Here is a 27,351-nt window from a genome sequence, read left to right as displayed (position 1 = left end):
ACCTTCTATGTCAATGACCAACCAGAGTGAATGGAGCTCTGCCTGGGGATGGACGAGGAGCCAACAATGAGCTTATGAATCAAGATTAAAGGGATGGCAGGGACAGGTGACATTATAGTGGGAATATGCTACAGGCCACCCAACCAGGAAGACCAAGCAGATGAGGCTTTTTATAGACAGTTAGGAGACCTGGTTACCCAGGATATCGAGAAGGCTGAGATACTCAATGGCTTTTGACGATCACACTCAAAGTGTTGTGGTCAACAGTTCAACGTTCAAGTGGAGCCAGTGACAAGGGCTGTTCCTCAGAAGTCGATACTGGGACCGGTGTTGTTTAACATCTCTTTTGGCAACATGGACAGTGGGACTGAGTGCACCCTCAGCAAGTTTGCTGACAACACCAAGCTGTGTGGTGTGGTCAACACGCTGGAGGGAAGGGATGCCATCCAGAGGGACCTTGACAGGATGGAGAGATGGCCTGTGAGAACTTCATGAAGTTCAACAAGGCCAAGTGCAAGGTCCTGCACGTGGGTCGGGGAAATCCCAAGCACAAGTACAGTCTGGGCAGAGAATGGATTGAGAGCAGCACGGAGGAGAAGGACTTGGGGGTGTTGACTGATGAGAAGCTCAACATGAGCTGCCAATGTGTGCTTGCAACCCAGAAAGCCAACTGCATCCTGGGCTGCATTCAAAGAAGCATGGCCAGCAGATCGAGGGAGGTGATTCTGCCCCTCTACTCTGCTCTCATGAGACCTCACCTGGAATACTGAATTCAGCTCTGGGGAGGAGGACATGGAGCTATTGGAGCGAGTCCAGAGAAGGGTCACAAAGATGATCCGAGGGCTGGAGCACCTCTCCTATGAAGATAGGCTGAGAGAGTTGGAGTTGTCCAGTTGGGAGAAGAGAAGGCTCTGGGGAGACAGTCTAGCAGCCTTCCAGTACATAAAGAGAGCCTACAAGAAATCTGGAAAGAGACTTTTGACAAGGACGTGTAGTGATAGGACAACGGGTCAATGGCTTGAAACTGACAGGAGATTTAGACTAGATCTGAGGAAGACATTCTTCCCTCTGAGGACAGTGAGTCACTGGAACAGGTTGCCCCGAGAAGCTGTGGCTGCCCATCTCTGGAAGTGTTGAAGATTGAATGAGGCTTTGAGCAACCTGGTGTAGTGGAAGGTGCCCCTGTCCATGACAGGAGGGTTGAAACTAGATGATCTTTAAAGTCTCTTCCAACCCTAACCATTCTATGATTGTACAATTAGTTCTTCTAAACATGCATTCTGTTCTGCAGTGTTTGTGCACAGTTCTTCTTTAAGCACAATATTTAACTGTCTAGACCTCTTTCATTTTGTCAGTCTTCTTCCTCTTTCTTCTCTCTCTGTCCTCCGAAAATTTTTAAACCCATTGGTAAATTCAGTCAGATTCAACAGCAGTAAGAATCTCACAGATATAACAAGTCTAAGCAGCCAGGGAGATAAATTGTATCAAAACTCTCACTTCAGAAGAAAAAGTTCTAATCAAAACTTATTTGAATATTTTAGGACTTATTACAGCTTACTATAACTCCTATTTCCCTCTATTGAGGGAACTGCTACAGGGTCAGCCCTTCTTACAAATCTGAGGACTCACACAGGAGCTCAGCCTCCAAGCATCATTCTTCATCTGTTCCAGCATTCATGGAAGGATCTTTTTGTTAAAATCTAAGTGTATAAACCAAAATCTGCAAGTAAGCTGGATAAGGAACCTGGATCCAATGATACTGTGCGAGTATCACATTCTATGCGGCAAAATTAGGTCTGATCATCCAGTGATAAAGGCGTGACAGTGAATCTGGAAAACAAAACTCCTGAGTCCTTATTGTTACCGAAAGTTTTTTATGAGGTGGTAGATGAGGTCCATAGTCAAACAGCTTCAATTCCCTATGACTAATTTCTAGTTATTGTGCTCTATCTGGCTTGACGGCCTTCACAGACATCCAGTAGATGATATTAAGATCAGGAATTTAGGAGAAATTTAAGCCTTCTAAACCCCTATGTTTGCTTTTTTTTTTGTTTCAACTTTCCAGTTTGTAAATTGTAGACAACAGCATTTCTCTGTTTTACAGGTAATGAAGAACATATTAAAAACTGCGAGGCGCTCAGATGTTACCCTAGCGAGGAGGGCCGTATAAATATCTATAAAACACAAGTAGTATTCCCAATACTAACACTGAATTAGTAGTTTGATTCACTGTTTTGTTCTTCTGCATTAAAATCTCCCACTCTTCCCCAAGAAAGAAAAAAAGCAGTGTTTAAAAATATTAGATACCAAACACTAATATGTTTGTTGTTGTTTTAACATCAGTATTTTTCTATTTGTGATGGAAATGCTGCTATCGACTTGTTATACTTTGTATAGTATAGCCACTGTGTGCTTGCATATATATATACATGCACACATACATATTGCAAAGATTTCTGTCTTCAAGAGTCAAAGAAATGTTACATAGGAGTTTACTCAGTTTAAACTCACTGGTAGTATAGTCTTAAAGAATAACAAGACATGGCTACAAATAAATTAAAGATGTCCTTCTGGAGCAATTATTTCTTAAAAACTGAATTACTGTCCAGCATTCACTCAGGAGGAATCAATGACATCTGTTAAGAACCACTATTTTTGTGTTGCTTCCAGCCTTATGTGCCACTACTGTTCTGGGTGAAAACAAGAGAAAGTATGATACTTGCATAAATCATAAAGTAATTCACTGTAAATCAGAGTAGATATTACTATGCAGAGTTAGAAATTATCCAGTTTACTGGATATCAGTCTTTAAAAAATTACACTATTGCTACTCTTGTCAGGAAGTGAAAGCAAAGAATAATGCTCTGTAGCACTAATTCGGTATATTCAGGAACTACTTAGCAAGAAATGGGGCCTCATTAAGGCATTGACCAAATTTGAAAATGCAGTTTTTCATAATTATGATGAAATAAGACAGTGGTCAATCCAATATTGTTGATTGGTTAAGTAAAATTTATTAAAGTGTGAGATCGCCAGAGTTACTCAAGAGAAGTATTTAGAACATGAATCTGACAAAGGTGACCTTGTAAAAGCTAAGAGCAGGTAAACAGTAGGGTGAACACAACGGATATTGTTGGAGAGAAAATCAAATTTCAGCAGAGCACAAAAAAATTCTCAAGACATTACCAGTAATCAAATCTTACGATTTCCAGAGGTCCAGTAAATCTTTTGCAAATCTTCGGCAGCTTAGCCAGTAACACTTAAGAACACCAAGAGTTGATCTTTACTCTTCATTTTTTGAAGTTTTAAACTCATCTCTTTTTTAACTTCCTTTTACAGTAAGAATAAATAAGGAAAGGATAGGATCCCCGAAGTATTATTAATTCTGTTTTCTTATTCACACCATAGGAAAACTGTGGCAGCAACACTAAGAACTGTGGACTTAAATTACTGTAAACCCAACAAAATTCAGAATCATGCCCTGTGTATTTCCATTTGCACATTAGTAAACCATTATAGTAGGAGATCTATCCAGTATAGGTTACCCTCAGATGTTTCCTTCGCCTAGTACAATATTAGGCAGGTCAAAAGCTGGATATCTCGCATTTATTTTCATGGAAATTTTACTTAAAGCCTTCTCATTGAACATCTTACTGGTCTAAATGTGCTAGTGATGTATTTACGGGAGAGTTGGTACTCTGTCTTTACAAGAACTGGCTTAGATTCTTACATAAGGAATTGGTATGTCATTTTCAGTTGGGCCAATTCAGCTGACCACACACCAATTTCAAATTTACATATATGTTTATCACCGATCTTCCTTTAAATAGGTTATTAGGCTGAGTGAAATCACTCATAGAGAAAGCAACCAAAAGCTAAATACTGCCTGTCACCACTGAATATCATCTATGTCGTCCCATTCTGCAGCAACAGAAAAGCAATTAAATGATGTAACAAGTTGTTCCCACAACTATTTAAATGGCAAGGTCCACGCAGAGTTGATCATCCAGGATCTGACAAAGATCTGTGCTCTTGTCGCAGGTGGTAAAGATGTGAGGCCCTAAGTAACTTGGAGCCGTGAGAACCTGGACAACCTCTGCCTCTGGACGCATCCCACAGTGTTCCTGAATGGTGTCACCCATGTTTAGTGATGCTTATTAGTGCATCGCTAATTACTACATTAGCGCATTACTACAGTAACTTGGGTTGATTTGATGACAAAGTCTCCCTGCACAGAGAGTGGAAGAGGGAAACAATTGCATCCCTCCATCAATTTACTCCTATGAGCAGAATTAAAGACCTGCACAGTTGAATCCTTTTACAGGTTCCAGATACAATGAACTGAACATTATTGAACATTATTAAAGCAACCAGTCAGCAGCATCATTCCTAGACTGAAAGCATGTGGATCTGCAGTCTGACTTACACAGTTATCATGAGGCTGAAGCAGTTTACATAAATTGTTTATGTTTAGATTAACTTAAAGAGCCCTTTTCTGCATTCCTTCTCTAAGTCTCTGTAGATAGCTTAGTTTGGCTAAGATACTGTCTCTCCTTACAAAAACTGTCTCATATTGGTGCAATTTTAAATGAAGCTTCTCCTGTGACTACCACGTCCCAGCTCATCTTATGACTGTACTCATTCCTGGCGTTTGCTTGGAAGCCACATGGCTGCCATAGCCTCACTGCAAAACTTGGCCTAGAGGACTTTGTGTTCCTCCCATCTTCTACAGAAATCCCATTGCCGTTCAACATTTTTGTTGCAAATACTATCTTTAGCGAAGCAGGATCCAGTATGAATAAATAATGTGTCATAAATGTCTTCAGGTCATTTGCAATCATCTCTCCTATTCTTTCTCGCTTTTCTGCATTTATTTCTTCTGGTGCGTGACCCCACTCACCTCTCCCTACTTGTCTAGTCTGGTCTCTGTTGTCTGATTCACCATACTTCCAGATTTTGTGTGGAAGAATAGTGATCGCTTACTTTTCCAAACACGCAGACCTACATCAGCCTCAACTGGAGAATCACAATCATTATTATTATCACTGCCATGCGCACCAGATATTTAAAGTAGGAGCAATCTCTTGGGTGACTGAGTCCAAGCTGAAACAGAAGCTTTAATGAAATATGAAATGTTGCCTTTGGGTGCATCAGCAATCTTAATCATGCACCTAGTGGAAACCATAAGCTTGATTCCTCTCAGGCTGGAGAGCACAGTCTAATTTCTGGAGGTCTCCAATCATTTGTTCCATCCTGCCATACAGAAAACAAAGTACGAACTAGTTGTCTACAGTTCAGATGGCAATTAAAGCACCCAAACCAGGGATAGAGTTTCAAGCTGTGACTCCCAGTCAATTTCACACGGCAGAAGGAGAAATACTCAAGTCCTCCCCTTTCCACCTCAGCAACCCTTCCTCCTGGATGCTCTAGGTATACTCTAGAGAAGGGATACCCTCTTTAGATGCACAGGAGGGCGATGGCACCAAGACTGGGCCAGGGATGTGTAGCAAGAACCCCTCCTGTCTCTAAGAGCTCGTCTCTCTCGCTGCAGATGCTGAGTGAGGAAAGGTAAAACTGGTCAGAGATCAGCTCAATGATTGGTCTAAAAGACCAGTTTATTCCTGGATCTGCCTCTGAATGGCAATTTGATTATGCATAACTACCTGAAGACAAGATTTTCACGAGGTGTAACTAAACTGCATGTTTCTTGTTTGCTGGATACCTGACAAGCAGCCCTGGGGTCTATTTTTCTGAAGCACTGAGCGTTCCCATGTGTGTTACGTAACACAAAGTATTCAGAAAAGACTTCGTAGTTAGTAGACATCTCCATGTGCCTCAGTTCCCAAGATACACAATGGGGATAAAAACAGCCCTTCATCTCGCAGTATTTTTGTGAAACTAAATTAGTGTGTTAGAAAGTCTTATATTCCACATTATGATTGCCATGGAAACACCAAAAGGAAATTATTAGTTTTATTTTCAGAGAGGCATATAGTAAACAAAGGACAAGGCCATAGATTGAACAATGACTATAAAACAAAATACTGGCCAGTGTAACACAGTCAGTCCATCTTGAGCACTGAGTGAGATAGCGTACCTCTGCAAAGAGAATATGCGATCACGTCATGAAATGTTTAGTCATGCACACGTGTATTTTCAAGTGTTTTGCTCTATGACTTTCCCACTCTTTGATCATTCAGTAAAAATATTTATCTGTATACACACTCATGCATAACTATAGAGAAATGTGTACCTATGTATAGACACACACACACACATCTATCTATACATAGAACCATAGAATTTCTAGGTTGGAAAAAACCTTAGAGATCATCCAGTCCAACTGTCCCTAATCCCCCATTAAACCATGTCCCTAAGCAGTTCATAATATAGGAAGCAGTTCACATATATAGGAACACTTCATTAAATCTTTGCATTAAAGACTTCTAACATTAAAAACTACCTTTTTTTTTACTGTCCTATAACATTGCTATTGGTGTATCAAAAGCTTCCTCTGCTGGAGCTCTGGTACATGAAGTGGCATTTCTGGGTTTTGCATCAGCCCTGTTTCTTTTCAGGGGAGTTCTGAAAACATTTCTTTTATTTTTTCCTATAACATTTTAACAGTCAAATGGTGAAAAATGAACCTCACAATTTTGCTGTTTAATGACACATACCATATTGAGGTAATCTTTTATTAAAGCACTGTTGGAAACAAAGGTGAATTATATGTATTTGTGTACTAATTTTTAAATGCAATAAAAATTAAATTCAATTTTTTAAGTTCTTTGCTTCAGGGACCTGCTGCTTTTAAATTTCATCAATCTTTCTGTTGACGTTACATTACTTGTTTGAGTTAGGAATGACTCACATAAGGTACAGGTATCTTCAAGTTATCACTGGCATTTCAACAAACCAGCATTAGTTGGCAAGTCTTTAAAAAGATCTTCTGTTCACATGATCTTACTGTCTGGGGCCTTCTGGGATTTGACAACAGGTTTTGTTCAAGTGAATGAGTGAATATATAACAGCCTTTATTCACAGCAGGCACAAATCTGGTGGACCGGGCAGAACAATCCCTCAGTGGAAAACAACAGCAGCAGTAAACTCTCTCCCATTTGTGCAAAGTCAAACAAGAACTCATGAGGAATATTTCCCACCCTCAATGGTTTTCAAAATGGCCATTTGTTTATCATGCACTATAAGAAAAGCATAACAGGATATCATTTAACTCAGAGTGTGTATAGCTGACACTGCTGTATTGTTTAACCATTTCATGGTGATGCATTCTTGCTAGCTAAGCTTTGTTGTCAAAGACAAAATTTGGTTCTGTCTTTTCTGAAGCTCTGTGAAAACTTGAGTTTAGAAGCCAAAACAACATCCTGCACCTATCTAACCACAGCTACAAAAAAAATACATCTCTGGCCCTTTTCCATGCCTGCACTAACATCCATTTTTGCAACAGATTCAAACTTATTGACCTCTCCTTCTTAATTCTTCAAGGATGGTGCTGCCCATAGTCTAGTCTCCAGATCTGTCTCATCCTCCGCCTCTCTCCATCTCTACCTCCTGCTCAGTCCTCATCTTGACTACCTCAGTGCCTTTTCCTAACCTTTGTACCTGTTTTATGCCAAGACATGGAACAGATTCCTAGCCCCTCTCCATTAGGTAAATTTCTGTTTCTCTATATTAGTTCCTTAATAATTCACTGTCTTGCCTTCATGACTCTCCTTGGATTCCCAGGTTCATGATAAGCCCCTTATGAGAGTCTGACTTCTATCTGTTCAAATAAGATCATCATCAGCTCAGGGCAGGGATTTCTGTGTCATGACATTAATCCTAAAGTGGACATCATCCAGAATTAGCTAATTTCTGGCTAGTCAGGAGAGTATCTGAGAATTGAGAGTGGGGTCAGGTCAACAATCTTGGAAGAAAAAGCCTACCTTACCTCACTGACATAAACACAGACATTTCTTCTGCGCCTTGTTTCTCCAGACACCACTTCCATGCTCTCCCTTGGGCAGGGACTGGCTTCGGGAGTCAGGCTGAGATCAGAGATGAACTAGAAAGACTCAACAAGATAGTAAAGGCAAGAAGCAAAGCCAGCTACAAGCAAATGATTCTCCTGATGTGGATCAGATGGTTTCGACATTTGGCAGAGCACTGGGGAGACAGAGAGATGAAGAGGGGTCCTCCTGGGACAGAGATGTGCTAGGTATCTAGAGAAAACATTTAGTTTCGTGCCAATGCAAACATTTCAAGGGAGTATGCTTGGCCAAAGATAAATATGACATATGTGAGAAAGCAGGATTCCCTAACCCTGTCTGAATCAACAAATTGCATCAGTTTTCCTTCCTTTTGCCCATCCAGATATCTCCATGTCAAGCTCTAGCAAATCTTATCCTGCCTTGATGCAGCCTCTCCTCCCCAAATCCTCTTCCACAGGAAATGCTGGTGTTGGGAGGGACGTGGGGTCAAATTCATTTGGAAAACAACTGCAAAGACAGCATTTCCGAATATCCTGTCAGGGAAAGCTATTTCTGCAGCAGGGACTGGGAAGGCTTGGAGGAGTGCTGGCTCCCTGAGCCCCCAGCCCCGGTGCTGCCAGGGCACTGGGACACAAGGGATGGGCTTGGCACAGGGCAGCAGGGCCACGCACAGAGAGCGGGGCTTTTGCTCGGTGTCAGCCAATTGCTCCTTGGTTACAGCTGATTTCCTTGGAGCAAAAGAGATGTTGCAGGGCCTGCTCACTACTGCTCTGCTTTTGCCACCATTCAAGTAACTGCAGGCTCCCGCTCCGCATGCCAAAGGAGATTTTTAGATTTCCTGTGGGGTCCCAGACCTCAGGTCGCAGTGAGTTTCTGAAGAGCAACTGAAGAACCCAGTTGAAAAAGTAGCACATAAATAGAAACTGAGATAGCAAACAAACTTCTGACAGGTTCTAAAGATGGCATTTTTCAAAAGAAAACTGTTGGCCAGAAAAACTTCTGATCGGCTCCATTAAATTTACTTATTTATGTTTCCCCAGGTGTAAAAGAGATACTTCATATATTTATTTCTCTAAGAAAAATGTACAGAGGTTCAGCTAACAAACGAACATCTTAAAATGCTTCTAGTATTTCTGGAGAAAATCGTTGCACAGGTGTGCAAATTCAGAAACAAGGAAACATCCTTCTACCTCAAGAATTTAATGAACTCATTATACTCACTGCTGTAAAGAACTCAAATGATGGATATTTCATAGAAGTACCTTCAAAAACTTACATAAACTTTTTGGTGTTTTCTTTGTATTTAACAAACTTGAAATTTTCTAAAGATCAACCTCTTCAAAAAAGCCTTATATGATTTACAAATATACCTGGTCCAAATGGATCAGCTGAGGTCTTCCTATCTAGCAACAGGAATAATTGCACATTTCTAAAGCAGTCTTGATTCTACAATAATCCTGACTATTATGAACTACAGAAAAACACACTCTAGTACAAGTTAAAACGTTTTTTGAAGATTATCTTTAAAAAAAAAAAAAAAAACCAAAACATTTCTTAATCTAAGGTTACACCCCTCAGTGCACTGCAAGGCTCTCTACTTTTCCATTTAGGATGCATAACTTTTTTCCTTCTTCTCTCTTCCCCAAGAGGATATTCAGAAGGACATCTGCATTGCTCTGCTTCTCTTGTCCATAATTACAAATCTTCAGGTGTATGCTGTAAGATGAGAGCTTTAAACCAAGGAGAAGGAAGATGACAAACCACTATCAAGTGAGAGCATGGTGGCCTGGCTTGGCAAGTAAAGGGGGCAGGTTGACATGGACAAGAGATACCTCATAATTGGCAAAACAGGGCTGAAGCGGGTCTACCTCAAGCATATGTACACAAATACAGAAGTGGTGAGAGGACAGGATGGTGGAGGAAGCTCACATGCTTTCTGAGAAATCAGGAAGACTGGGCACCTCTCCAAAATGCATGGATTTACGAAGGGAAAACCATTCTTAACCAAGCTGGTAGCCTTCTACAAGGAGATTACTGGTTCAGTGGATGAAGGGAGAGCCATGGATGTTGTTTATCTTGACTTCAGCAAGGCTTTGGACAATCTTTCCCATTGCTATCTCCTTCAAGACAAGCTGAGGAATTACAGACTAGATAAATGGACAACAGTGAGGTAGATTGAAAGTTGGCTGAACCATCAGGTTCACAGGGCTGTCAACAACCTGTTCCTGGCCTTGCTGAACACATATGGTGGAATTACACATACATACATTGTACAAATACGGTATACCATAAACACATATATTACACATACACATGTAGACATGGAAAGTCCTGTCCTTCCGATTTCCCAGTGCGGACACAACTAAGCATCTGGAATACAATGCAGCTGGCTCCAGGTAAACCCAATAGGTGTATCCCAGGAGGATGGCAAATCAAGTTCTAACATTATTAACTGGAGAGATAAAACAGCGTTTATCAGGCAGAAGCACTTTAAATCAACAAGATTCATTAATTTGCCTCCACATACCATAAACAGTTTTGATGAGGAGAAATATGACTTACTGGTATTAAATTTTAATACATCTTGAAATATAAGTGGATTAAAGGTCTGCGAAATTTGTACCAATACTAAAAAAGACAAGCAGGGTGTCTGACAGAATTAGATGACTGTTCGCCTGATGTTAATTCTAGGTTGAAAAAAGTAAGGAATCTGATTAATACAGAAGAACAAGAATAGCAAAATACCAGTCTGCATGGCTTTAAAGGAACCAGATCTCATCAAATGAACTAGATTTTCTTTCATGATCAGACTATGAACCAGGCAGAAGCAAAAATATAAGAGTTTATAAGGCATCCACTTTGCTACTATTTAATATTGCTAAATAAAAACCAGTACTCTAACACGTCAATTAAACAGAGTCTAGCTAAACAATGAGTGCAAAACGTGCTAGCTGACAACTGGAGAATCGTTCCCAAATGTACATGTTTCTGTAGAGCTTCCCTAGTAATTAATATTCATTCACAGATGTTCTTCATACCCAATGAAAGGACAAGCACAAGCCTCACTTTATTCTTCGCAAATATCTGTCTGGGGAGGGTCCAGTCCGTGGCTCAAAGCAGGTAATATGCCCTTGCCCTTCACTGTGCTTCCAGGAAAGGCTGTGATTTTAGGTTTTCCTCCTGTCTAAGATCACACCAGCTATTTCTGTTTCTTTTCTGAGGTGCCAATCTCTTCCCTAAACTATAATCTTCGCAGATCTGTCTATTAATACAGCTTCACAAAAGGAATTTATTTTTTATGAACTTGATTTTTTGCACTGACTTCAAAAGGCTGTGGATCGATATCCAGTGGATTTCCTGGACGTATACTCTCCTTTCTTGTCCTACTTCTTTAACGCCCAGGTCATTGATATCTGCAGCTGCACTTGCTGGCTGCACTTCTGTAGCAGGTCATGTCAAACAGCATCTCTGCTCTCAGCAGGTGTAAACTCAGGACAGTACCCTAAGAGAGTCTGTCACAGTGTCATCTGACTGACACACAGTCCCAGATAACTCAAATACTTGGCAGGTCAAAAGAAATGTGGTGTCAAAATATCTTCATCCACTCCATACACTTCTCCATATACAGCTCATCCAAACCAGTGCAAGACCTGTCTCATAAATACAGAAATCGTTTGGGTATAACATATTCCTCTTTCTCTGTTTCTAACTCGCAGTAAAGCAAACATCAGGAAATAGAGTTGGTTATATTAGAGTTGAGAGGAGTTTCTGAAAACAATTTTGGGTTCAAATTTGAGGACAGTATTAGACGTATTACATCAGCATGACTGAAACTCAAATAATAACATCTCCTTTGTATTGGCTACACAATTCACTGTTGTTTAAGCAACAGTTTACAGGCAACTTTTCTGCCACCAAAGAGGCATTAGCAGGATGCCTTAAACCATGACAGAAGCATACAGTGTGCTATAGACAGTGGACGTGTTTTGTACAGTATTCATTGGTCTTTGAGAAAAGAAATACCTCAAATTAGTCATGCCATTACATATTGTGCCATCAGTTTACTGCAAGTTCACTATGCATTGGGAGTCTGTCCCAACCCAGAACTGCTACCAGGAGCTCAGGGCAGGTAAACCCCAGCAGGAGCAGGGAAAGCACCAGCTGATGCACCATCCAGCTCCCAAATCCAGCGTGTGATGGTGGGTGAAGGTTTGGGGTGGCAGAGGAAGAGGTGGTTATCGCCACTGGATCGTACCCAGCTGTACGCACAGCCCCAGCCCCCAGCATGGCTGGTGTGGGGTGCTCTGGTGCATTCCTGAAGAAATTCAGATGCAGCTCTGAAGTTATTTAAAGAGCAAAACAAAGCTCTGCAGCAAGGCTTTGGACAGTGAGTCGTGTTTTCCTTCCATCATCCCACCAACGCATTGCTCCATGGGTCTCTTCCCTTCTCTGCCCTGGTGCCAGCCTGCAGCTGCTGAACAAAACCACCTGCCCACCCAGTCCGTCCAGCATCAAGTCCAGCCAGCTTCTGGGTGGCTCCTAAAAAAGCTGAATCTAGAATTTGAGCACTTCCTTTGCTGATGTAATTTAAGAAAGCAAGTTTGTAAATAATTGGACTATAGCTGCTGGTGGTGACATTAACTACATCTGTTAGTGTAGTCATACATACAATGCAATGACTGTCTTCAGTAACTCTGTTAAGTAGTGATGTAGGAAAAGACAAAGGTTTTATAATGAACAGCATCAGCTAGTCAATAAAAGAATATTTGTTTGTCTCTGCATTAACTGTGGAATTTTCCTATCCTTTTAAATGGTCTTTTGCTATAGCCCAGAAAAAAAAACTAACTCAAGGCTTTCTCCAAGAAACACTTTAAAAGTTATCCACAAACTCACCAAATCAAAGCTCGTCATATACATTCTTCAAAGTCAACGGAAACATATAGCCTTTTAGGTTTTAAATTATTTTAGAGTTACTTCTGTGAAGGAGCTTAATCTCAATTAATTCGATTCAATAGAGACTTCACTTTATCACAAAGCTGAAGTGCACTCTACAAACGCAACCCAAAGGAACACCTTGCACCAATATGTCTGATACTAAATTTAATAAAAGATTTCAGCTAAAGATCTTTTGCCTTGATTGACTGATCTTGGATTCTAAACTGAGACTTCAACTTCCAGAAAAACATCAGACACTGATTCTGGTAAATATATCATTAACTCAACCTGCAGCTTGTTCAGGTAGGGGTGCCCAAGCTGCAGGAGGACAAGGAGCCCTTGGAGGGTGCAGGTGCTCCCACCCTCTGGTCCCAGCAGGGCCCTGCTGTACAGAGAGAAGGTCCATTCCTCAGGCTCAAATAAGGAAAACCAGGATACATAAGTCCAGGTGTCCTCAAATTCCCAATACGGATGTATCCAGTGCAAGGAAAGAGCATCTCCTCAGGCACCCATCTTCATGACTGTCAGATCCTAGAAGACATACCAGAAGCCTGGTGTCATGGTTTAGGCGGATCCAGCAACCAAACTCCACACAGACGCTCTCTCACTCCTTCTCCAGTGAAATGAAGAGAAGAAAAATATAATAAAAGGACTGAGGGTCGAGACAAGAACAGAGAAGGAGCACCCACCAACCATGGTCCCGGGCAAAACAGACTCGGCTTTCTTAAAGCAAAACAATTTATTAACAGTTACTTAAAAAGAACAAAGGGAAACAAAACCGGTTACTTGAGAGGATAAAGAGAAAACAAAGCCAGATCTTAAAAACAAAACACACACACACCCTCTTTCCTTTTCTTCCCGGCTCTACCTCCTCCCCAGTGGCACAGGGGGACAGGGAATGGGGGAGTGAAGGTCAGTTCATCCCATGTTGTTACTGCCGCTCCTTTCTTAAAGGAAGAGAAGTCCTTACAGCCTTTTCCCTTGCTCCAATGGATCCCCTACTCACAAGGAAAATCCACAAACTTCTCCAGCATGAGTCCTACCCGCAGGATGCAATGCTTCCCCATTGGATTGCTGCAGTGCGGGCTTTAACACAGTCACGGATTCTTAGGGAGTTGTTGCCACTCGCTCCAGCGCGGGTCGTCCCACGGACTCTAGATGCATCTCTACCTTGCCGTGCCAATGCTTCACGACCATCCTCAAGCTCAGGCATCTCTTCTTCGACGTGGGCTTCTCCATGGGCTGCGAGTGGGTCTCTGCTCCACTGAGTCTGTCCTGGCTGCAGGGGGCCACTTGCTGTCTTGCCACCGATTGCAAGGGAAACTCAGCTCCGGCACACCTCGTCCCGTTCCATCTTCACTGACCTGGTGTCGATGTGGCCGTTTCTCTCAGATCTCAGTCCTCTCTGGGTGAACTCGGCTCAGCGGGCATCCCAGGAGCGGGGCACTCCCCAAGTTCCCCAAGCGGCTCCGCCGCTGCCATCCTCAGTGGGTGGCGCCAGCCGGGCGCGGGCAGCCGCCCAGCTGGGAGCCGGGGAGCTGGGAGCAGCCGGAGTGCCCTCCTCCCCTCTCCTTGCTCCTGGGCAAAGGCACACCTTTCCGGTTCCTTTGTCCCAACTTAAATAGGGCAATTCGCAGAGGTGCCGATTGGCTCAACCCCGAGGGTGATGGGAGTCTGATCTGGTGGCCAGAACCGGGTCTGACCTGGTTCCAAAACTAGGGAGGTCACAGGGAGCAAATCCCCTCTCCTGCCACCAGACGTCCCCCTCCCCGCCCCCATCAAACCATCACACCTGGCTCTGCCTTACTGGTTGTGTTTAACCTCTTAATTTCATTCAGGTTTCTATTTCATTTTAGGAGATTGGGGCTGTAACTGCAATATGGCAAAAAGACTCAACAATTGCCACACCACAAATTTACGCCCCCTATTTTTTTGCCACACTAAAGACAAAGAGGAAAGCTTAGCTCAATCAGAGAAATTAACAGTGAGCAGGATAGATTAAAATCTGAAAGTATAGGTATTCTGTGTCAAGACAATAACATAAAAAAGTATATTTATAGAGCTCTCCAATGAATTTTTATATGTGTAATTCAAGGAGTTACATTCCCAATGTAACTGGCTGCAGGCTTTGACTGTATTATATGGCTAAATCACATTTGCCACAGAAATTAAACTGAGAGACAACATGACTAAATTTTCACCTGCAGTTATAGCAACATAAATACAAGGCAAAGTTTTTTGGACTAGCTCTTTTTAACTGTTTATCTGTCACTTCCAATGCATTTCATATTCATATCCAGTTTTCCATAGTGGTATGGAAAACAAGTCCTGAGCCTGAAGCTATTTCTTTTGTTCTCTTCAAAAAACATAACTTACATTAGGTATTAATACCCTATCAATCTGTACTCTAATCCCCTCCATCTCCCCCAGCTTGACATCTTAAAACTTAGCCCAGGAATGATTATTTGTTGCTGGGCCTGACGATGCTGCAGGTGCTGCTCAGCCCACCGCAGCAGAGGACAATCGCTTTTCAGGTCAGAGACAGACTCCCCTTTGAAAGCCTCTACCCCAGGTGTGTGTCAGGGATGAACACTACTGACAAAAAAAGAATTCAACAGAGACAGTTTTATATAACCTGTTTGCCTCATTGTGCTGCCTCTTTCTTTGATGATCAGAAAAAGCACTGCATCAGAAAACAAACTGATGGAATCCTCTTCCCTCGTGCCAGCACAAAATGGCCATAAATCCTGTCCATAAACACAAGGTACTGAGAAAGATGCTAAGAGGCTAACTGGGAACACTTCTGAGAAAACCTCTTGTTAAAAAAACATCTATCACTGGGAAAAAATGGACTTACCAGGCATTTAAACATATAATATCTAAAATCAATTAGTATTTCTCTGGTTCCTCTCAGTTTTGTGTTTTCAATAGCATTTTAAAATCCTATTATGGTTAAGAACGGATTGTCACTTCTTGAACTTACCCAGTCTAGTCCAATGGACAATCTGAAAGCAAACATTTCTCTCTAGTTCTTACTAGCACTTACAAAATCCTCCCTAAATTTTCTGACCATAGTAACCTTTCATTTGAAGCCAGAGAGATAGTATTAAATAGGAGAATGGCATAAGGTTAATGATTTTTACTCCTTTCAGTTGGCTGGTGAACCCCCTCACCCTTCTCTTTAAAGTCCCCAAAAAACATCGCGTGTCCGCCCTACAGAAGGGACCTTGGTGGTCTGCAGGGGCAGCTTGGCATGTGGTGCTGGGGCACCATCTCACTAAGCTTTTGTACAGATGTGAGAGTGAGAGAAAGCACCAAAGGAAAAAAAAAAATGTCTTGAGAAGACAACAAAGTGATAAAGACATGTAGATTTAGATTGGATATAAGGAAGAAATTCTTCACTCTGAGGGTGGTGAGGCACTGGAACAGGTTGCCCAGAGAAGTTGTAGATGCCCCATCCCTGGAAGTGTTGAAGGCCAGGTTGGATGAGGCTTTGGGCAACCTGGTGTAGTGGAGGGTTTCCCTGCCCATGGCAGGGGGGTTGGAACTAGATGATCTATGAGGTCCCTTCCAACCCAAACCATTCTATGATTCTATGATTAAATTCATGCTGATTTTTCAAGAGTTACAAACTAAAAACATTATAAATGAAAGAGCTCAAGCATTTCCTGTGTTTGGAGGTGGATTAAGCACAGCCTACCCCAACATGCCCATCGTTACCATCTGGGTGTGGAGAGACCATGGGGAATTTCTCAGCTGGGAGGGTCTGTAAGTCCTTCCACATAGCCAGACCTGACAGCAAAGCCACCCCCAGACTCATGGCAGTTGGTCAGCAGCCGGCCAGGGCTCAGCATCCCGATGGCTCAGAGACCGCAGGTTGCATGGCAGCCATGGCCTCACTCGGTACCCACTCACATCCTTCTGGAGCCTGGGCTGGGATACAGCTGTAAATGCCTATTTACTTTCTCCTACCCATCCCCGCGTACACGGCACTGACCGACAGCCATCTTTCAGATCCAGTCAGACACTTTGGCATGAGCAAAGCTGAAAATGCTGGTGGTTTTTCATTAAACCCCGCACTTCTGCTAGTAAAGGGCAATTCACAGTATTCTTACTTGGTCTTACTTACCGCCTGCTCGGCTCTTTAACCAACTGAGATTCAGATGACGCAGCTGATGCACTCACATTACTTGTTACACTACATATCACTTACCTACACTTCTACAAACTCCAGACACCCAGACTGCTACTCCTCACTCCTGTAACCTCGGGCTCCCCTGGGTCTCTGCCCAAGCTGCAGCACTGGTGCACCTCTGCCTGGTCTTGTACTTCCTTTTACTGAAATAAATAAGTTAAAAGAGACTGAAATTTTATGATAGTAGTGAACAAACTCCTGAAGATAAGAAACAGGGAACTTTGCAAAACTGTGCCCAAGCCCACCAAGCCAGCAGGGAGACAGCAGGGTAGGAGGGCAGCAGGCTTGTGGGGCTCTGCAGGCTCCTGCGATGCTCACCTCCTCAAACATGTGTGAGGAGCACAGGAGGAATATGCTTCCCCGAAAATAAAACTGTGACTTTTTGTTCAAAAAAAAAGGAAAATCTGAAAATCTTGGCTGAAGCCTTGGAGTCTACATTTTCTTTCACATGCCAATTTTGATACATATTTCCTGCCAGGCCTATAGACAGACAAACTCCCATCTGTTTGCTGCCCTTAAAAATGTACCTGATAATTTTAGATTAATTTAAGCACTAACCTCAAAGTCCAGCAAGGGAGGGTAGAAGCGCTCACCTACTCAAAGCCCCAGTGTTTTGTGCCTTATATGCCAGAGACATCCCATCACAGGACTGACAGCTTCCACTTAGCCCATGAAGTACTCCCAAATTGCAGTGCCAGATTTCCTATTTCCAGCACCTCCTAGACCACTAAGCACCAGTATTCCACTGGTGTGAATCCCAAGCACAAGTACAGGCTGGATGGAGAATGGATTGAGAGCAGACCTGAGGAAAAGGACTTGGGAGTGCCGGTGGATGAGAAGCTCAACATGAGCCGGCAATGTGCGCTGGCAGCCCAGAAAGCCAACCATATCCTGGGCTGTATCGAAAGGAGTGTGGCCAGCAGGTCGAGGGAGGTGATTCTGCCCCTCTACTCTGCTCTCGTGAGACCCCACCTGGAATACTGTGTTCAGCTCTGGAGTCTCCAACACAAGAAGGATATGATTCTGCTGGAGCGAGTCCAGAGAAGGGTCACAATGATAATCCGAGGGCTGGAGCACCCCTCCTATAAAAACAGGTTGAGAGAGTTGGGGTTGTTCAGCCAGGAGAAGGCTTCAGGGAGACCTTCTAGCAGCCTTCCAATACCTAAAGGGGGCCTACAAGAAATCTGGAAAGGGACTTTTTACAAGGGTGTGTAGTGATAGGACAAGGGACAATGGCTTTACACTGAAAGAGGGTGGATATCGATTAGGTATAAGGAAGAAATTTTTTTACATTGAGGGTGGTGAGGCACTGGAACAGGTTGCCCAGAGAAGTTGTGGATGCACCACCCCTGGAAGTGTTCCAGGTCAGGTTGGATGAGGCTTTGAGCAATCTGATCTAGTGGAAGATGTTCCTGCCTATGGTAGGGGGGTTGGAACTAGATCTAGGTCCCTTCCAACCCAAACCATTCTATAATTCTATGATTCATCACACCAGCTTAGTACTCTCACCAAACAAAATGTTATTATTTGTATATAGAGGCTATGCCATTGCAGAGGAGTTTGTGCACACCATCATTCCTAAAGCAATGAGAGCATAAAGATGACCCAGAAGGTGCTCTCTCTTACAGGATGGATCCCTGCTGAACACGTTTGTAAGCCCATACTATTTGCTAATCCTCATGGCCAGAGCCGAGGTGCTGTGAAATGCGCTGTGTGCTGTCAGGTGCACATCAAGTGCTGCCTTCCTTGAATTACTACCAAAGTCAGGATCCAGCTACTGAGCAGACAGATTTATTTCACCTCAATGGTATCTGTACCTCTCAGAGAATTAAACTGCTTGTTTGATATACACCGTGGCAAAGCAGTGATTTGTACAATAGGTCACAGCTGAATTTTTTTTTTTTAATCCCCTAAATAAAAGGTGGTTTGAAATGATAAGTACTAATCAATTGTTCATTTTCATTAGAATGAAGGAGTTCTTTCTGCTTCTGTCTTTTAATTATTAATTAAAAAAGACAGAAAGGAAGTGGAGATAAATTGTTTAAGCATCTAAAAAGATATTAGCAAAAGAATGTAAAGCAAAATCTGATTAATTACATAGCTGGATTCTTTCAAATATTTCACCAGAAAATTGAGTGCGCTTTTTCTTCCAATTGCAATTTTCTAATAAGAAAAAAGTTATTAAAATTGTAATATCTAACAGGCTTTGTATCAAAATATTATTTTATATCACTTGGACCTTCTCAGCTTCTGTACTCTGGTCTGCTGAATTCTGTTCTGTTCATTTTCATTTATCAGCATTTTAGTGGACTGTCAAGCTACGTGGTTGGATCAGAATTAAATTAGAGCACTAGAAAGTTTTGCAAAATACTTAACCTTACAATCACACAGGGCCATATTGAATATTATGAGACAAAAATAGCTGCAAATATACAAACGAATCTATTGTGATAGGCCGGAGACATACAAAATGAAGCTTTATTTTTTAAATACTTAGTTTTTTACTTGTGTGTCTGTGTCAAATTCTAAGTTTCATAACTCATGTAATTACTCTGCAACCAAGAAAAAATAGAAGAAAAAATAACTTCTATTATATATCTACTCATTGTAGAAAAGTAATTGGGTTTTGACATTTTTTATCTGCAGCTGCATACCACAAAGTAGCTGAGACTTGGAAACAACTACTGCATTTTCCAGTATATCTCATAGTTTCCCCACCTCGGGTTCACTTTAACAACTTTGTCAGAAGTTTGTTGTCAACTGAGTGTTGAAAGAAAATACGAAATTACTATCTGCAAAAAAGGTTAAGGGGAAAGTAGGAAAATAAGTTGGGAAGAAATTATTTTATAAAGAAAACGTTTTCTTGTTCATTTATAAATTCATATTTACCAGATTCAGAACAGTCATGAAACAACTTCCTAAAAGAGATCTGTGCTGGCACTGGCAATTAATTGTTTTCTGATTTGCAGTTCAAAGGCAAAAAAACCACCCGCATTAGCTGTTTCCTAAATTCCTAGCCAGTGAAAAATTACAAAAGGTTTCGCATAAGCCTAGTGCTGGCGGCCTGAATTGTGCTATAATATTAACTGAGATTCAGGGACTGTTGTGTCACAATAATGTGTCCATCTGTTAGTTTATGGGAAATGACACAGTTAAATACATAGAATCACAATCATAGAATGGTTCGGGTTGAAAAGGACCTTAAAGATCATCTAGTTCTAACCCCCTTGCCATAGGCAGGGACACCTTCCACTAGACCAAGTTGCTTAAAGCCTCATCCAACCTGGCCTTGAACACCTCCAGGGATGGGGCGTCCACAACTCCTCTGGGCAACCTGTTCCAGTGTTTCACATCAGAAACAGAGGTGACTCTCTGAAGTGCCAACTAATCTGATGACCGCAGCAGCTACCAGTGTCCAACCAGCCGTAAGGCTGGCCTGCAGGGAGAAGACAGCAGGCACAAAAAGGTGCATCCTCACCCACAGCACACCAGCTGCTCCTTGCACCTCATGTGCCGGCTTGAACCAGAGCACCGAGGCACAAACTTACATTTTTGCACATGGTCCAGGAAAAGAGGCGCAAGGAGGGAGAGGGTGACATCTTTTCTCTCTGCACTTACGTGTGTGTGTACATAGAACTCTGAAGTCCTGGTCCACCGACTGCTCTGACCGGCACCCAGTTCAAGCATGCTGTAACGCCTGCCCAGGAAATCCCACGTGCTACTTTTGCATGAAAACTCGGGTGCATAAGAGGAAGAAGGGTCAGGCATGCACCCAAGCACACCTGCAGTCAAGCGCAAGAGGCATTAAGCCACTGCCAAAGCCTACCCATCCCACCTTAGGAACTAGGAAGTGCTTCCCATATCTATACTATAAATGCAACTTCTGAGCACTTACGGAAAGAGATTATCCACCCCACACATTCCCATTGCACAATCTTCATCCAAAGGTCCACCTAAGCAAGCCCCACATTGAATGAGAGCCAATGGCAGATGCCTGTGGAAGCTATAAAGATAAAGCAAAACTCAGTCTCCAAAAACCTCTGGTGCAGAGGTTTCCCGATCTAGTGCCAATGTCTGTGAATGTAATAGTCTTCATACGTTTGTCTTCCATAAATCTGTCCAAGACCTTTTTGAATACATGAAAACTTTCATGGTGTTTTTTAGCAGACTCCAAAGATTAACTATAAATTGTGTGCAGACAGCTGCTTTTTGCTGATTTTGAACTTGCCAACTGCTGATTTTATTTGCTAGGTCTTGGTTTGGAAAACACACAACAGCTGCTCACTCTTCACCCTTTTCATGTCATAGATCTCTTTTATACCCTCCCCAAGAGGGTCAACTTATTTAAGAGCCTTATTCTATTTGCTTGCTCCCACATGGAAGCCATTCCCTGGGAGCCTGAATCATCTTTGTCTTCTTTCTTTGTATCTTCTTTACTTGTAGCTCGTATCAGCTCAGATCCCACTACATAAACGAGATGAACATTGAGACTACTCTACCGCGCTGCTTCCTATCCTTCCCTCTGCCTTATCACCAGGTGTTCTGCTTGGGTTCCAAAAAAGTTTGGGAGCGACTTTATTTTTTTATTTGTGGGGTTTTTTTCCCAATTTCATGAAGGTGAAGGTGCCCCAGTGACTTTGGTTGCTGCAGTTTAGGCACCCTGGAAATGTCCAGTGCAATTAGACTTGTACCTTCCACTTAACTGTTTAACATCCAGTGCCTGGGCTACACGAGAGTCACAGAGAGCCCAGTGCATTTGCCTTTATGTGTGAAGATTCACTGCCATAAGCCCCTGTTCCCTAGTACTAAATATCAAACACCCCCTAAAGCACTGCATGGCACTGCACAGAGTAAGTACAAAAACACACAATATAAAAAAAACCCGAGATTTGTGAAAAAACGCAGTGCATGGAAGCTCTGACAGGCAGTGCACGCTCCAGGTTTTCTCACTGAAAGCAAACACCAGTGACTGCAGTCCTCGGCTGCACGAGGAGTCCAGCACAGACTGTGCCTCCTGCCACTGCGCATCCTGCGCTGATGCAATGCAGGTGGGTAATGAGTGACATCAGAACTGGAGAATCCTGTGTGCCAAATACGCTAAGGATAAAAATAAATAAATAAAATAAAATAAAATAAAATAAAATAAAATAAAATAAAATACACCAAAGCAAAATAAAGTAAAATAAAATAAAATAAAATAAAATAAAATAAAATAAAATAAAATAAAATAAAATAAAATAAAATAAAATAAAATAAAATAAAATAAAATAAAATAAAATAAAATAAAATAAAATAAAATAAAATAAACAAAACAAAACAAATAAAATGGGATAAGTGGATAAGTGGATAAGGGATAAGTGGATAAGGAATTGGCTGGATGGTCACACTCAAAGAGTTGTGGTCAACGGTTCAATGTCCACGTGGAGGCCAGTGACGAGTGGTGTTCCTCAGGGGTCGGTACTGGGACCAGTGCTATTTAACATCTTTGTCGGACACATGGACAGTGGGATTGAGTGCACCCTCAGCAAGTTTGCAGATGACACCAAGTTGTGTGGTGTTGTGGACACGCTGGAGGGAAGGGATGTCATCCAGAGGGACCTTGACAGGCTGGAGAGATGGGCCTGTGAGAACTTCACGAAGTTCAACAAGGCCAAGTGTAAGGTCCTGCACGTGGGTCGGGGCAATCCCATGCACAAGTACAGTCTGGGCGGAGAATGGATTGAGAGCAGCCCTGAGGAAAAGGACTTGGGTGTGATGGTGGATGAGAAGCTCAACATGAGCCGGCAATGTGTGCTGGCAGCCCAGAAAGCCAACTGTATCCTGGGCTGCATCAAAAGGAGCATGGCCAGCAGGTCGAGGGAAGTGATTCTGCCCCTCTACTCAGGTCTTGTGAGACCCCACCTGGAATACTGTGTTCAGCTCTGGAGTCCCCAACACAAGAAGGACATGGAGCTACTGGAACGAGTCCAGAGGAGGCCCACAAAGATGATCAGAGGGCTGGAGCACCTCTCCTATGAAGACAGGCTGAGAGAGTTGGGGCTGTTGAGCCTGCAGAAGAGAAGGCTCCGGGGTGATCTTATTGCAGCTTTCCAGTACTTAAAGGGGGCCTACAGGAAAGCTGGAGAGGGACTTTTTACAAGGGTGTGTAGTGATAGGACAAGGGGCAATGGATTTAAACAGAAAGAGGGCAGATTTAGGTTAGATATAAGAAAGAAATTTTTCACTCTGAGAGTGGTGAGGCAGTGGAACAGGTTGCCCAGAGAAGTTGTGGATGCTGCATTCCTGGAAGTGTTCAAGGCCAGGTTGGATGAGGCTTTGGGCAACCCGCTGTAGTGGAGAGTGTCCCTGCCCATGGCAGGGGGGTTGGAACTAGATGATCTTTGAGGTCCCTTCCAACCCAAACCATTCTATGATTCTATGATTCTAAAATAAAATAAAATAAAATAAAATAAAATAAACATTTCTTGGAAAGCAGAACCAGGGAGTCTGGGAAATACAACTCTGTCCCTGCTTCCCCGAGAAAGCCCCCCGAGGGAGGGGGCTCCCCAGGCAGACGTCAGGGCCGGGGAGACCCGGCCGGGTGAGGCAGGCGCCGGCGGAGCGGCCGCCGTCCCGGGGCCGCAGCGCGGACGAGGACCTGGCGCGGCCGCCGCCGCCGCCGCCGCGGTCTGCCCGTCGCTTTGGCGCCCCCTGCCGGCCGGCTCCGCGCAACCGCGTGGGCCCCGGGGCACGCGCGTTACCGGGGGGCGCGGCGGCGGCGCCCGGCGGGGCCGGGTCAGGGCCTCACGCCGGGCGGGACCGCCACCCCACCGTGCCCCGTGAGGCCCCCGCGGCCTGCCGGGGACCGAGAATCCCGGGTTTCGCAGGCGTTCAGCGCCGGAGGCCGATCGGCGCGGCGGGGAAGAGCCGCGCAGCCCGGCCCCGCTCCGCCCGGCCGCCGCCGGCCGAGCCGGGCCGTCCCGCCTGTTTGACTGAGACCTGAAGCCGCTGGGTCAAAACCAGACGGGCCTTCCCTCCCGTCGCACTCCTGGGATTGGAAACCGAGTGGAATTCAGGCACTTGGCAGTGCTTCGTAGTTGACAGAAGGAAGAGAGGTACCTGGAAAAAGTTTTGAGTGTTTTTTGTAACAGAGCTTTGCTGGCCTCAAAGCTGAGCCCGGTATTCGCTTTTGAGGGCTTGTTTTTGTTACACTGTCTTGTCTGCAAGCCACCTGCCAAGGAGAGTCTTCTGCAAAAATCAAAACCCAAAAATGTCAGACCACATAAGGCCGGGGGAAAGCTGAGGCAATGGAGAAAAGCTCGTGGAAAATAAATAAATGTGTGCAAGCCTGTTTCATCCTGGTTTTACCAGAGTTCTCTGTCGTTGAGAGCTGCATTAGAAATACGTACCTGCGTATGTGTGCACGTGTGTGATCTCTACACACACGTGTGTGATCTCTACACACACGTGCACGCACACACGGACACAGCTAAAACGGGAAATCATGAGCAAAAACTTTTCTTTCATGAAGGGACCCTTCCCTTCATTACATTAGTTACATCGTTATAAAACACTGTCCAATGCAGTGATGTTTGCACTGTTCGTCAGAGCATGTCACAACTTTATTTCTGGTCAATGAACATAGAACACGTCAGCAAAACCTGCCTCCACTGAAAGCCAAGGATGCCTTTTCTCCTCAGTTTTAACTCGTTTTACAATGAGCTGCAAAATGGTGTGCTGCCTGTCTTTACAGATTAGAACACATGGCAGATCAATACCCAGCCTGGAAATGGGCGCGCATCGTTCCAGCACCCTTTTGTAAATAACTTCCATTCTTTGTACAGCCACGCAAACAGAAATCCTGCAAAGCAGCTCTCCCGTCCCGATGGATTATCTCTGCTGGCTTCTGTATCAGTAGTGGGGCTCCTGCAGGGTGTGCTCCAGAGGGAGTAGTGCGAAAGAAAACTAAAGTCACCAGGAAGGTTTCTGATTCGCTGATTGTCCTATTGTTCGGGTTTAGGTGTGGTAAATATGAACCTGGTTGCAGTGGCTGCATTTAGAAAGGCCCTAAGTCAGAAGCAGAATTGGTGTACGTGCAACATCTTGGTAACTCCCTGATTATGTGTGGCTCAATGCAGTCTGCCAGCTGGAAGCTCATTTCCAGTCGCAACACCAAATACATCTATGGCAGCATTTCTGGTATGAGCCACCACTGGGGAGATTAAGAGACAACAGATAGCGTCAGTATGTGTCTCGTAAGACCTCAGGGGGAGGCACAGTTTCACTCCCATGGAGACCTGTTTCATAGTGGCCTGCCCTGCCAAAACGTCACTGTCAAAGTTATTTCTAACCTCTTTTCTGTCATTGCAGACAGCCAGACCTCTCCTGTTGAGAAGGGTTCAGTCATCTCAAGCCATCTGAGGTGTCCTTCTGTATCCTGTCTGGCCTCTACTGCAGCTCCAGAGCTGCCAGTGTCTCCCACGGGACCTGTATGAGACACCTTGGATGTGCCAGGACATTTCCAAGGACTCTAATGCCTCTGTGTAGGCAAATCAATCTCTTCCTAAAGGTTTCCATGCACTTAGGACTTGATTTGTCCTGCCAAGCTCCAGGCACACCCCAGGGGAGCTCAGGTAAGTGCAGGTTTCCTTTGCTGCCTGTGTAATCAACAGAGGCAATTCAGCTTTCCTCGAAGCCATTTAAGGTCTGGCTCCAGCTCTTGATGTTCGTGCCTTTCACTGATGAGATGGGGAGCACTGAGTTATTACACTCCCAAGGTAAAGGACTCAGCATGTCAGAATTTAAACCTTTTTTTTTTTCCAGTGATGAGGCCAGCATAAAATTCCAGCTGCTCAGATGGTTATTTGTTAAGCCTGAGCATTGTTCACAAATTCAGAAAGTAAGCTCCAAGGACTTCGGGGCTCCTGCAGATGGAAGCCTCTGCATACGCACAGGTTCAGTGCTGGAGGAGCACCACTCCCATGCAGGTTTCTTATTTTGCTGACTTACCCCTAACACAAAATAATGTGGTTCTATACAGAGTCACAAGTTATAAGCAGCATTATCCTGTCCTGAGGTATGCAAGTTTGGAAAACTTAAGGCTAGCTTTCTGACCTTTGCATGTGGAAAGTATTGGCTTGTTTCTCTCCTGCAACTTCTTATCTGCAGTGTTTTCATGTCATCTTATTTCCTACTAACCTAATAAAAGCCAAGTGTAAAAGTGCTGCCGGTTGTTATTTTTATTGGAGGAGCAGCTGATGAAAAGATAACAATCTTACTATTTCCTGTATCATTTCTATGCAGTAAAAGACTACGATTAAGTTATAGGTCTAACCTGGTCAGAACACTGCTTTGAGAAAAAAAGTAATTATTTTGTTCTGGTTTAATATTGGAAAAATTCTAATGTAAGTAATGTGTGTTTATTTTATCTCACTGCTTCTTGCCCCCAAGGAAAAGGACCCAGACATCGAAACTTCCGTGCTCACTGCAGTCACCTGTCGGTGCTGAATGCCAGCTTTACACAGTGGCTTTATTTTTATTTCTATCAGACAAGGGCCTTCCACTGTAGCCTTCACATGTCTCTTTCAGTCAAGCCCCAAAATGTGGTGATTAACTTACTTTGGTCACTTAACTTTGTGTTTCGTTTTGAAGTGCACAGTGTGCACAGTCACGCTTGCCACACGCTCTATCTTCATTGGATTCAGAGCAAAAAAAGCCATCAGTTTTCTCTTCCTCTGCCTTCTCCCTCACAGTATGTGTTCTTCTTCTGTCTGCAGTATCTTACTTATTCTTGATACTTTCAGGTCAGGAATTCCACTTATTCCAAAGAAGTGCTTCACAGCATTGCTACCTACTTCTCCTTTCAGAGTTTGACTCTTCTATGTTACACAGAGGTCTTTCCCTCACTGCAAGACAGAAAATCATAGAATGGTTTGGGTTGGAAGGGACCTCAAAGATCACCTAGTTCCAACCCCACTGCCATGGGCAGGGAAACCCTCCACTACACCAGGTTGCCCAAAGCCTCATCCAACCTGGCCTTGAACGCTTCCAGGGATGGGACATCTACAACTTCTCTGGGCAACCTGTTCCAGTGCCTCACCACCCTCTGAGTGAAAAATTTCTTCCTTATATCTAATCTAAATCTGCCCTCTTTCAGTTTAAAGCCATTGCCCTTGTCCTGTCACTACATGCCCTTGTAAAAAGTCCCTCTCCAGCTTTCCTGTAGGCCCCCTTTAAGTACTGGAAGGCTGCAAT

Source organism: Tauraco erythrolophus, chromosome 1, assembly GCF_009769465.1.
Source record: "Tauraco erythrolophus isolate bTauEry1 chromosome 1, bTauEry1.pri, whole genome shotgun sequence".
Taxonomy (NCBI): domain Eukaryota; kingdom Metazoa; phylum Chordata; class Aves; order Musophagiformes; family Musophagidae; genus Tauraco; species Tauraco erythrolophus.
This window is presented reverse-complemented; position numbering follows the sequence as displayed.